The 13,960-nt window shown below is 35.4% G+C and overlaps 1 protein-coding gene across 2 annotated transcripts in view; it reads right to left on the bottom strand.

Moving 5' to 3' along the window:
* The window catches only part of Tdc2 (Tyrosine decarboxylase 2), a 210,053-nt gene extending 201,662 nt beyond the window's left edge, over nt 1-8,391 (bottom strand). For both annotated transcript variants that reach the window (XM_089105998.1, XM_089105997.1), the window contains exon 1: nt 8,195-8,391. The gene's annotated coding sequence lies outside the window, so the exon portion shown is untranslated. The remainder of the gene's footprint in view (nt 1-8,194) is intronic.
* Between the last annotated feature and the right edge of the window lie 5,569 nt (nt 8,392-13,960).

Raw genomic sequence — 13,960 nt, 5'->3', positions numbered from 1 at the left:
AATCTATGAATATAGAAGTTCGCTGCGTTAGTTAATTCGTAAGTTACGCATATTTATTACTAATAAAAAAGTTCGTAAATAAAATTAGCAAGTTTCATGAAAGCCATTTAAGCAAATAAAAGTAAAATTAATATGCAAATTTTGTTTTAATTATTCATGTACGGTGAGCCAAAATCAAAACCTGCATTAATTCAAAAAAGGTTCAAAAATTAAATATAAAAAAACAGGTTTTTTTAACTGAAAGTAAGAAACGACGTTAAAACTTAAAACGAACAGAAATTATTTCGTATATGAAAGGGGCTGTCCCCTCCTCAACGCCTCGCTCTTTACGCTAAAGTTTGGCTCTCCCACAACTCTATTTTTTAAAAAAATAAAAAACTTTTAATATTAATTTTACTTTTATACTTAAAAAATGAGCTGTCGGGTGGGCAGATGAACGTTTTGCTACGGAGAAACATTTACGTCTTGCTTTTCTCTGAAGAGGAAAGGAAGTCTAGAAGTGAGAAAGATATTCCGTCTGGAATTTAACAAACTTCCTGCAACTTGATCGTGATATCTCAATTTATTTATGTATTTTTTTTCTGTTTTTTTTTTTTTTTAATTTCAACCAGACTTGCGGAGTTGTAAGAGTTATAGCTGTGACCTTTTGGGCTCGTTCCCAATTTGACCTTGATAGGAGGAGGACTCGTAAATTCATGACGACATGTACCACAGTCTGGTGATCATATATCAGTCACACTTGATGAGAAGCATGAACTAGTGTCCAGCTTGTTCTTATTCAGGGTCCAGACTGAATATCACCCTTATGAGGAACGTAAAAAAAAGCGTGGTCTGGAATTATGGTAATCAGTAAATATATCAGAATGAGTTGTCATATTTCAACAAGACTTGGGGGAAGATGAAAGCTATTTTCTTCCTTGTGTCTTTTTTTGGTCCAGACCCGATCTGACATCTCCAGGAGGTCCTGCCAATACTACTACTACTACTAGCAGGTCTTTGCAGCACCCGGCCCCCTGAGACCGTTATACTCCTGAAATCTCGTGGTCAGAACATCTACCAAGTGAGGCTGTTGAATCAAACTTGATAGGTTACTATAGCTAATGTCATAGCTACGTCGTTGGAGGTCACAGGATCAACACAACCTGTACGGGGGGTGGGTCTCTAAATTCAAGTCATCAGAATGTCTACCAAAAGAGTTAGTAAAGTATCGATCAAACTTGGTCAAAAGTAACAGTTATTGTTCTCGTTAATCCTATCTAGATTTTAGGACTGATTTGACCTCTTTGGGCAAGGAGGAGGGAGTGTCTGTAAATCCCTTATATTAGCATTTTGACTTGAAGGATAATTTGGGTTCTAATCAAAATTGGCGGTAATCAAGAGCTGCACTCCTATTTGTGCGTTTCTAGGGCACATACAAGATCTGACCTTCTTGAGAATGACGCTTTCCAAAAGATCTTGCCAACAGCCTAATTACTAAACGGTTCGGTGAGATTCAACAAACCCTGGTGAAGAGCTGCGGCTATCGTTCCCAATATACTCAATTTAAACTCTGTGAAGGAAGATAAACATACTTATACCGAAATCCAACAAAGGGGCTCATTAGGCTATTGAATGTTCAAAAAACTATAGTTTTAGGTATCTGCAGAGGCTTTGGAGTCGATCAAATAGCTTACAAAGTATTTATGCTAGAATGAAGTGCCATAGGATTCTATAGAACAATCTTTACATCTCCGTATTGACGGTTTTTTGGACGATGCTATCTAACCAGAGGGAATTATGCGGGGCTATCAAAAGGTAATCAGAACAGGAAAGTTTGTGAATGAAAAGATCTATAAAAGGCCGTCCACACCGTGTCTGTCTAGTCGATACATTTTACACATAGAACTTATTTCTGGAGTTCGACTTACTACACAGCATAAGACAAAATAATAAGACAGAGCATGCAAGATTTTTTTTTCAAAAAGATATAGTTGCATGTGCAGCTTTGCAGCTATGTCTAACGGGTCACAGTTGTTGGCAGTAATTTCCCTGTCTCGGTGCTTGAGTTGACTGATGCTGCAGCAGCCTTGCAGCAACTACTGAAACAATAATCATGACCAGGGTTGCCAACTTTTTGGCCCATAGATATGTCCCCTGAGTAGGAAGGGACATTACTATAAAGGGGGCGTCGGATTCCCAGCATTATTTAAAAAACAATAAGAAATTAAATAAAAATGCAATTTTTCAACTGAAAGTAAGGAGCAACACCAAAACTTAAAACAAACAGAAATTAATACGTACATGATTGGGTTCGCCCCCTAGTCATTACCTCGCTCTTTGCGCTTATTTTTTTTTTAGTTTCATCAGAGCTATTTATTCTAATTAAAGGCATTTGTGACTAAGGGGCTATTCTTAAAACACAGGAAGAAAATTTGAACTTTTGTGTAGAGAGTGAGCTTTTGACTAGGGGTTACGTCTGCTTACGTGTATGTTACCTCAAATCGAAAATACACAAAAACCACTTAGCCCAAACAGTAATACGAATGCGTTGATCTTGTTTTAATTATTGACGTACTATGAGCCAAAATTAAAGCTGCATCCATTCAGAAAAGTTCAGAAATTAAATTAAAAAAAACAAGTTTTTTTAACAGAAAGTAAGGAGCGAGTATATATATATATATATATATATATATATATATATATATATATATATATATATATATATATATATATATATATATATATATATATATATATATATATATATATATATATATATATATATATATATATATATATATATATATATATATATATATATATATATATATATATATATATATATATATAGAAATATGTCCTTTGGACATAAAATATGTCCAGTTGGCAACCCAGATCATGACTATGGTTTATAATTACGAACAAAATTACGTGTTCTTGCTTTGATAACAGTGACAGTAATGGAATTAGTGGGCGGTGGACTAATATTACTCGTATAACTAGTATTGCTACAATATGTATGCGTAAAAGGATTGACTATAGCAATAAAACGGATTGTATGGGCACTTAATTTTAGTTGAACTTACAGCAAGACCAGGCATTTCCACCTTACCTTGCATCATAAATTCAGATGTTTCATGGGAATTTCCTTAACCGTCAGCTCTCCAGACTCAAGGTGACTGGGCTTGCAGTGCTATACCTCTGACCACCCCCCCCCTCCCAAAAAAAGGAATGGTGACACCAGGGCTTGAACCACCGTCCCAAAGGACGTGGGGTTTTTCAATAGATTTTTAAAAAGAAAGAAATTATATTGCTTTCTTTGTGCACTCAGTAGCACGTAAAAACTCAAGTAAAAATTATAAATGGTATTTTATTACTTGATATGAAGTTTAACTGTAATTAAAATAAAACTTTAATGCATCTAAGCAATCATAGGCACCAGCATAGGGGGTAGGGGAGCCATGCCCTCCCCCCCTGGAAATTTAGGACTATAAAGTAATTATAGGGAAACCAAAGGAAAGAGAAAAGAATAGCGAAAAACCATAGAAAAAATGTTGATTTAGACCATAAATACGGAAAATTTAAATTCGTATTTGTGACTGTGTGACCCCATTATAGTTTTCCAGAAACATTTTTCTATATGACTTGGTTGGAACAACAAAAAGAATATAATTCTTCATAGTAATGAACAGTAAGTAAATAACGATCCTTGTCAATAACGAAAGTTTAAGAGCCTAACAATTGGTAACAGTTGATAACTATTGATAACACAAGAAATTTTGGAAAATTATAGAAAACAACTTAATAAGGGGTAATTGCGGTAAAAATGTGCCGTCAACTTTCGCTAGCATTGCAAGAGTACCCATGAGCTGATATATGAAGCCACCATAATCAGAAATGTGTCCCCTGAATGGACTGCTGGGAATTTCTGTATTTTTCCGCTGAACAGATACGGTTTTTGTGTTTTATTATCATTTTTACAGTTATGAAGTATAAAGGTCTCAAATATATTGGTTTTTGGTATTCAAAATTAAATTAAAATATTGAATGAAATTTTTTATTTGATCTTCTTCATCTTAGTTTTAATGTTTCGCTTTGAACAAACTACTTTGATAATGTGTTACTTTTTATAAACACTGAGTAGTCTAAAGGCCTTAAATATTTTGGTGTTTGATAACCAAGTTCAATACTTTCGATATTGTTTTCAAAAATCGGGTAAATTTTCTTATATTTTTAGTTTTGGGAGGGTAATAATAAACTGAAAGATTTTTATATATTTAGAATCAGCATAAAAAGCCAGTACTGTTGGTTTAGCAATTGTCATGACAATTCCATTTTTAGTTTTGGTGAATATTAGCCCAAATCACTATTTCTTCCATTTTGTTTTTATCACAAACTATTTGAAAAGATTCTACTGTGATGAAATTTTTTTTTGAACATGTTCATTTTATTTAGTTGAGTAGGCTAATAAAAAGAAAGAGGGTCAATTTGGCAGCTGGATAGTAAGTTTAAATTTTATTTTCTTTCGCTATTCTGTAATTTATTTTTTTAAATATCTCAATATATAAGGAATTTAAGTTCGAGGGGGAGAATGGTCCTATTCTGAAAGAGGTACATTTTACATGATCGGTTAAATCAAAACGTGGTAATTATGCAGGCAGGATGATTTTTGAGTGTCCTTACTCTTTTCTGTAAACTACTCCAAGGCGTTGGAAATTGCATAAAGACAAGTCTACATCTGTTATAACCTACGGAAGCAATAGACCTTTCTGTAATTTTATTTTGAGTTTGATTTTCTTTTCAGATTTAATGGATAGTAATTAAATATATTATTGATTAAATAAAGTTATCCCTTTGCCAGGAATCTTTATTGTTTAAAATTTACTGTATTTTGTTTCATTTTGCATGCAATTTAATTGCTCTTTTTTTTTTAGAGTTTTTTCCTAAAATTATTTAAAAATAAACTTATTCATACAAAAAAATATCCTGAAATATAATTCATGTCACCCAGCCACAGTATATATATATATATATATATATATATATATATATATATATATATATATATACATTTATGCCGTGTCAAAAGTGAGTGTTCTGCAATTTAAGCGAAAAAAATGTTAGTTTCAACAATTTTTAGCAATTTTCCCTTCATTCTTATTGTATATTTCTATGTAAATAACAGATTTGAGTTTTGTTTAAGTTTTACCCCTCCCCAAAACGAAATAGAACTGCACACATTTGAATCAAGCAAAATATTATATCTATATCAAACACGATTAATACCAAAACATCGTAATCAGGAAGGCCAATATATAAAAGTAATCACAGGGGTTAAAGCATATTCTGAAGTCTAAATGCCCCCCCCATTAAAGTGTAATGCTATGACATACATTTTAAACGGGATGACAAGGGTGTTGACAGATGGGGGAAAGGGCTTTAAACCCATTTGCCCCTGGTAGACCCTAAACGTACAAAAAGTTATAAAACTTTTTAATATTTAGGAAAAATATGAAGCTAGTTCTGGTAAATAGCTCCTTTTTGGATACTTTAGTCCCCAACCACCTGGAAAAAGTATTGCAGGCCCCACTTCACCCCCCTAATGAAAAATTAATGTAGGTAACCGTGTTTAGGGATACGGCATATAGAAATTTTTTTATAGTTCTTTTAAAGCGATCAACTCGAAGAAATTAATACCGTTGTCTGGGAAAAAGCGGAGAACCCGTGACTGCCTTCTGTTTTGTTATTATTTCTTAAAGGGTTTAGGGGGGGCGATAATGAGACCTCCAAGGATAAAGATGCATTTGCGCGTCTCTTTTGAAATACATATATAATTTTTAGTTGGAGGTTCATTTTTAGAAAGTAAGGAAGGCTTAAAAAATAATATTCCCAGGAACTGATTTTTATCCAGACAAACAATGGAATTTTGAATAGGGGAGTAACTGAGAAGCGCAGTTGTTCAAATACAATTACTTGCGTTGTTATTTTGCTATTTTCTATAAACTACAAAATACCATGTCTATGTCCACACCCATGAAATAGTTTCCACCTATCAAAAATTCTTCTTTGCCGTTTACATAACCTAAAGGCTATTCAAACCGCTTGTTGTAATGAACTGTAAGCAAGGAGCTACTTGGCCCAATAATAACCGAAACTCTAAATAACATAATTCTGATAATAATTTCAACATCAAAAGAATTGGCTTTTACACTGATTCCAAATATATAAAGTGCATTGTTTAATGTTGACCATCAAAATCAACGAGCCTGAGAAAATTTGCTTGAGTTTCGATAAAGGGGATAAACGCCCCCAAAACTTCAAGCGATCTTAATTAAAATCACACTATCAGATTCAGCATATCAGATAACCCTATTGTAGAAGTTCCAAGCTCCCATCTGTGAAAATGTTGAATTTTGAAGTTTTTGCCAGAAAAAAGGTCACGGATGCGTGTTTATTTATTTGTCTTTTTTGGTTTGTTTGTTTTGGTTCTTCTGAGGGATGATTATTTCGAACCAAGTCCCCAAGAAGATCGGGAGAGGGCTCATTTGAACGAAAATTAAAGCTTATAGTACCCTTTTACGTGACAAAAAATTTGAGGGCAACTATTCCCCTTTCCATACCTTTTATCCCCCAAAGCCGATCGATCGAAATTCTGAGACAGCCATTTGTTCAGCATAGATGAAAGATATAATAAATATGTCTTTGAGAATGACATGATGACTCCCCATAGCCCCCGGGGAAAGGGTTGCAAGTTATGAAATTTGGCCATCGTTTACAGTTAGTATTGGTTATTTGGAAGTGTACATAAATCCAAAGGTTGGCGGTACAAATTCGGTTCTCCCCTAATTTTTTTCTTGAAAAAAAAATGAAGATCTATGACATTGAATTTTTACATAAAATGATTAGAATTTTTATCAAAGAGTTCGTGGTACCGAACTGCAAGTAAGGAGCGACTCGGCTCACTAGTAACCGAACTCTAAGAAAACAGATTTTTGATAACATAGATACATCCAAAGAAGTGGCTTTTTACCGTGTACTTTTAGTTCATTTTTGCTGAGTTTTTGCTCATTTCCCCTTTTTCTAAGACGTTTCTGTTGAAAAATACTTTTTTCTCGTATCTTGATTGGAAAAATTAAAAAAGCGACTTAATTCAGCTCCCTCTCCTAGATTTTGAAAAATAGTGAGGGAACGGTGGGCTTAGGCTACCCACCTCTCATGCAGTAAAAATGAATATTAAACTGTTTCAAACAGTTCGTGGTAACGAACAGTAAGTAAGGTGTCACACGACTCCATAATAACCGAAACTCTAAAAAATAGAGTTTTGGTAGAAATAGATGGATTGAAAAAATTAAATTTTAATGCTGATTCGAAATATATAAAGTTCATCAACCTAACTGGCTCCTGCCCCCGGTATTATCTGAAAAACGATCAGAAATTAAATTAGAACAGTTTTTTCCAATTAAAGTAAGTAGTGACATTAAACCTTAAAAAGAACAGAAATTATTCCGTACATGAAAGGAGTTTTCCTCTCCTCAACACTCGGCGCTTTACGTTAATGTTTTATTTTTTGTCCCAATGCTTTAAGAACGATTCCTGAAACAACAGGGCCGTTTAATTAAAATAAAAAACTTTCTAAGGTAGTAAATAACTTGCTACTGGGAAATGTACGAACATTTTTGGGGTAATTGTCTTTGTAGATGAGGGGAGGATTTCCTACACAGAGAACTTACTGTGGAGAAAAAGCTTTCCGAGGGATATTTCCAAAAAGAAATTTTACATAGGGTAAGGGGAATTCCTGGCAGGAATTAAAACAGGCAGAAGTTAAATAAAAAAAAAGTTTTGTTCAACTGATCGTAAGGAACGACATAAGAACTTAAAACGAATAGAAATTATTCCCCCTCCTAAGTCCCCCTCCTTCCTCAATGCATACGAAATGCCGAAACGTGGTCCATGTTCGTTTATTAAGAATATACATGCAACAGCAAAACAAGAAAAATAGACATTTACCCTACCCCCAGTGCGCTTCAAGCCTAAAATCAGGGTAAAGATGAAAGAAAATAAATCAAAGAATAAATAAATAAAAGAGCAGCGCAATACCATTTGTCACCATCAATCGAAAAAAATCAGGTGATACAATTTTTTGTTGTTATTGTTTTTGCCCAAACATTATGCGCCCCGAAATAAACCAAGAACAAACATCGTTTAAGTTACTCACTGAATTTGGATAAAATAGATATCCCTTATGTAATTTATTCCAAATTCCAAGTTGGGTATAAGAACCACTAGCTCAAGCACTCTTCCAAACTGATGTTGAGCTCGAGTGTTGAATGAAATTGTCAGCAAGAGCCAAAGAAGAGCATTAACACTTCTTCTTAGTCTCTCAAGGTAACGCGGAAGCTAGTGATCAGTGAAGCTTATGATTCCGTTTGACCGTTCACCTGTAATTAGCAGTTATTTTGTACCGCAGATCATTCCAGCTTCCACGCTGCTGTAGCCCCGAAGGCTCTTATTGGTCATGATTTCCAGAGAGGGTGTGGGCAATTGATTTGACGTCAGTAATTTCCAGCAGAAGTCAGGAATTTCTGAGACAGTTACGTCAAACTCTCTGTCAGCATTTTTTTTTTTTTTTTGTCAGTTCATTTTGTGCGGAAAAGGCAAAGGACCGATCTTTTATGTACTTCCGGACACGATATCCATTAATCTTTATAATTATCATTCACCCGTGCTTTTTTGCGTGAGCTGGGCTTTGTTAACGATTTTAAACTTCGAAAAATACTTATATTCTTTGACTGATTTAAAGATCTTTTGACTGATTCCTGGCTAAATTTTTGACTACAATTCTAAAAACGACAGAAACTTTATTGCCCCTCCCCTTCTTAGTGCAAAGTTTGGGGCCTTACTGTCCTCTATTCAGGGCTTGTCACATGGACCTATAAACGCTCAATCACCCACGCTTTTTAACACGAACAAAGCTTTGTCAGAGATTCCAGACTTCAAAATTTACTTAAAGTTGATGCAATTAAGTTTCTATCCCAATTCTGTAAGAAAGACTCCTGAAACACAAGGTTCGTTTAATCAGAACAATAAAAAGTGCCTTTAAAATTACTAAAAAAAAAAATCTTTAGCGTAAAGAGCGAAGTGTTGAGGAGGAGCAAGCCCTTCATATACGTAATAATTTCTGTTCATTTAAGTTTTATTGTTGCTCTTTACTTTCAGTTGAAAAAACATGTTTTTTTTATTTAATTTCTTGTCGTTTTTCTAAATAACGCCATTAAATCTGCCTCCACCTCCACGGAAAAATCTCTCTTCCCCACGGATAAATTATCTAGACAATTAAATCCTGGTGAAAATTTACCCCTGTCAATTACCCTTAACATCTCCACGCGTAAAATTGAGACGGAAAAGAGAAAGCAAGACATAAGAAGAATTTCGAATAGGAATTGTGGCAAATGTCCCCAGTGTAAAAATTTCCCCTGAAAAATTTGCCCCCTGGTAACTTCCATCCCTATTTTCGTCATGGAAAATCCCCCGTCGGAAAATTCACCCTCTACCCCCGAAAAATGTACGCATAATTCCCAATAACGAATACTATACGTAAACAATGGGCCATTTTTTTTTAACTTAAGAACTTTCCCCAGGGGCTCTGGGGGTTATGATATTTCAATGATTTTAAACTTGATTTTGGTTTTAAACTTGAACATGTTTTGAAACTTGATTTTAAGTGTATGTTTCATTTATATGTTTGTTGATGATGGCAGATGCTAGTTCATTATATTTGTGCTTTTTATGATAATCACTGATGTAAGTTTATTATATTTGCGTTATTTTTGGGTTCATGGCCGTATTTTTGGCTTTACTACACTTATGTATCTATCTATCTATAAAAAAACAATTTTTTTCTGCTGAAATTAAGGAGCAACATTAAAACTAAAAACAAACAGAAATTATTCTGTACATGAGGGAGACTGTCCCATACTCAATATTCTGCTCTTTACGCTAGAGTTTGACCTTTTGACTCAATTCTTTAAGAACGATTCCTGAAACACAAGAGCCGTATGATTAGAACCTTTTTTTAAAGTTCTTATAAACTTTTAGCATGAAGAGTGGGGTATTAAAGGGGGAAGCCCCCCTCATATACTGAATAATTTTAGTTTTTTAAAGTTCTAATGTTGCTACTTACATTTACTATTAAAAACTTTTTTTTTTTTTATTTCATCAAACAGCTCGTTGTAACAAACTGTATGTAAGGAGCGACTCGGCTCAATAATAACTGAAAGTTTGACTGTCTCTCCCAATTTTGTAGTAACGACTACTGAACAGCGGGGACTGTTTAATTAGAATAGTAAGCTTTTTCAAAAGTGCTAAGGGCCTTAGTGTCGAGTCGCTCCCCGTTCTCCACACCAATCCTTTCATCAAACACATCAAATAAAGATTTAAGATTGCAATGTTGTTCAGTACAGTTGAAAGGTCAATTGATTTTGTTTTTGTGGGTCACCCCCGCCCCTAAAGCTTTCAGGGGAAGGACTGTGATTTATACTAGTTACCCATTAATAACATGTAATGTTTTTGCAGAAGGTGTTGTCGTATAAACTTTGAAGGGGTTTCATTGAATTGCAAATCATAATTTCTAGTGCCTTTTTTAAAAGTTAAAAGTGATCAGAGGGCAACTTGCCCCTCCCGTGCATCCGATAGAAATTTTGAGATAGCCATTTTGTTAAAAAAAAAAGTCAAAGGATCATATTACAAGACCTCCTGGGTTTACGCAGCCCCCTTAGAGCCTTGGGATAAGGGTCGTAGGTTATGCCCTGGGGTATATAAGGTTTTTACGGATGGTGTGGTCGTGTAAACGTTAGAGAAGGCTTGTTTAATTTGAAGTTGAAACTTATATTTCCCTTTTAAGAAAGAAAAGTAAGAGGAGGAGAACTAGCCCTCCCCTCCCGACGCCTTTTTTCCCAAAACATATTTGATCGAAATTGTAAGACAGCCATTTGTTTAAAATAATCCAAATAATATATAACAACCCAGAAATAAATTCAGCAGATATAAATTTCTATGATAATAAAAATTCAAAATGACCAGAAATCATTTACAAGCCACACTGGGATACCATATGGACACTTTTAGTGGCTTTTGGACACTTTTTCCCTCTGAGGGACACCGGGACACTATTGGGTCGAAAAAGGCAGCTTTTTGAAAAAAAGGACACTTTTTGGACATTTTTCTAAATCAAAACTAAATGCCTTTATTTTCTTCTTTTTTTGACTGCTTTTAGTTTGTACTTTACTTTTCAGCTTTGGTAACGGCTTGGGGATTTTTCTTAGATGCTTTTGCGCCATGCGCGAACACCATTTATCAACCCAATAGGAATAGGACCTAAAGTCTTAACCAATGTGGTACGCTAGAACTATCGAATCTATCTTTTTCTTCTATCTTACGGTTGAAGTTTGTCAACTTCAAGGACCCACCTACTGCTGGTGGCAAAGTCACCAAGGCCGCTGAGTAGGCTGGAAAGAAGAACTGATTGGTCATTCTCTGCTGGCACGTTCTGCGTAAATCTCTGTGGCGTGTAGCCGTGTGTATATGGCTATTATTACACTGTTTTATTTATCGGCTCACTTTTATTTATAGCCGCTACCGAATTTTTCTGTTTTATACTCTATTCTTTCAGCTGTGATTTTTTGTCAAACGTTGGTCGCCAGTTTCTATCGATTATAACTCAAGCGAATTTATTTCAATCGGCCTTGTCTTCTCACTTTTTTAGTTCTCGAAGAACGTCATTTTTGCTTAGGTCTACTTCTAAATGTTCAGAAAACGGCAAGATAGAGGAGTTGTTAAACAATTTTAACCACTTGACCAATCAGTTGGCTGAGTGGTTACGGAGATCGACGTCTTTTGTTTCACTTTAAAACCATGTAGGTCAAAATAGGCATTTCGTTGCTACAGCCGTAAAGACCTTGTCGCACCCAAAGATCTTTACTAGCTACCGAAGATCAACGACTCGCATCTTTTTCGCATAACTTATGGAAATGTCGAAGTGAAAATGAATCTCTATGATTGGTTCTTTACTTTTCGACAAAGATAGGTAGCGGTATCGATAGTTGAAATAAAATTTCGCTCTGTTGACATTGCCATAACGATTTTTTTATGCCATCTCTTCAAATTGAACTTGTATTAAACTTAATTTATTGGTAGCGTTAATGTCAAAGTTGGAAATACCTGCAGAACTCATGCAGGTAACAGACCGCGAGGTAGCAGAACAAAGAAGGATGAATTTCACATGTTTTTTGGCACTTTTTTCACAGGTTTTGAAAATTCATTGTGACAACCCTTTATATTGACTAATTTTCTAGAGGGACATTAAAAGTGTCCATTTTTAGCTGATTTGGACACTTTTGTCGCTAAAAGTTTTGGCAACCCTGATGCCACATGCCATCTATAGTATATTCAATGCTATTGTGTCTGAGTTTGAATCTTTGCTGGTAACTTGAAAAAGTTGCTGAATTATTTTGAGGTCTTTTCCTGTTGTTGTTTCCCCTTTAAGATAGTTTTTTTTTGTCAAGTAGTGTTTGTATGACCTTCTCCAATTATTAGATTAGAATAAGCCCTTTTCCCCGGGTATTTTCACCAGCGCCATCTCTTTTCTTGGGTAGATTGATGTGCCATCGATAGTATCAATTTTCTATATCGCCATTTTTGATTTCTTATCGTTAAGAAGCGTACTGGGAACTAGCAGAAGAGGAGAAGGAACCTCCAGCAAGCGACGTATTGTACCCGCCGGTATTAAGTTACCCGTAAATTGTAGAAGTCAGTTGAGGGGGGACTTAAAGTCTCCTTGTTCCTGGATTCCTACGTTCTGTATGTACTTGGCGTTTAATGCAGATGGCTTTCACTGTTGGGTTACTCGTCTATTATCACGTTTAGAACTTTGTCCAAAACAGTATCGAAAAGACTTTTCTGCAGATATTATGAAGGAACATATGTCTGAATTTTTCACGCTCGCCTAGGTATCTGAAGCAAAGATGCAAATCTTCCAGTTTTGCCATACTGGGGAAATTCAGCCAAAGAGAGTAGGTACAAATGCGTTTATTAATAGTGTCTCTGATATTATCGATACTATCGCAAAGTATGATGCTGATGATGTTGGTCTGCCAGACTTTGTCATCTGTCACCCCAGTAAAGTACCACTTGTTCCCGCCGATGCTTATTGTGCGTTGAGTTACTGTTTAAACTCCTGTTTGCCGAGTTATGCTCTTTATCCGTGTCTGTGAGAACTCTCCTACCTAGAACAATTGGATGTCCTCCTTCATTAATGTAAGAGTGTACTGTCTCTTCAAAACCGTCCTATGCAGCTATTCTAAAAAACCAACCTACTGACCTCAAAGATCATATTGAGCGCAAAGAGACCCTTGATACCCTGAATGGTCATGATGGTATCGTAAGTGTGAGATCTGATCCTGTCAAGAAAAGGTGGGTAGTCCATACCCAAGATACAGCCTCAGCCGTGTCTCTCGTCGCCACTGCAACTAGTCAGCTAAATGTATCCACTCATGTCCTTAATCAAAAAGTGCTTGGTATTGTGAGTAACATCCCTGTTGTTGTGCAAAAAACAGAGCTTATTAGCATGATTCCCGGTCTCGTTGATGCAATTAAAGTTGGAAGTTCCGGATCCTTCCACCTTAAATTTCTAGATAATGCTGCCTTAAATAAAGCTATAAACAAAGATTTGTGTTTGGGATACAAGCTTTTTAAAATTAGTTTATGTTTTAAGAAGTTACCTGCTAGATGTTACTGTTTTCAATTTCAAAACCACAGTGTCAAAAACTGCCCACTCTCATTAACAAATTAAATGTGTTCACGGTGCCCTGGTGCACATTGTATCACATGTGATAATCTTTGCACTGAAAGCCCGAATTGTGTCAACTGCGGGGGAAATCATGTTTCCTATAGTCTCAGATGCCCAGTGTTAAGAAAAACCTCTGAA

Source organism: Artemia sp. Qi Xiang Cuo, chromosome 20 (genome assembly GCF_049724085.1).
Source record: "Artemia sp. Qi Xiang Cuo chromosome 20, ASM4972408v1, whole genome shotgun sequence".
In the NCBI taxonomy this organism is placed as follows: Eukaryota; Metazoa; Arthropoda; class Branchiopoda; order Anostraca; family Artemiidae; genus Artemia; species Artemia sp. Qi Xiang Cuo.
The sequence above is the reverse complement of the archived record's forward strand: the minus strand, read 5'-3'. Positions and strand labels throughout refer to the sequence as shown.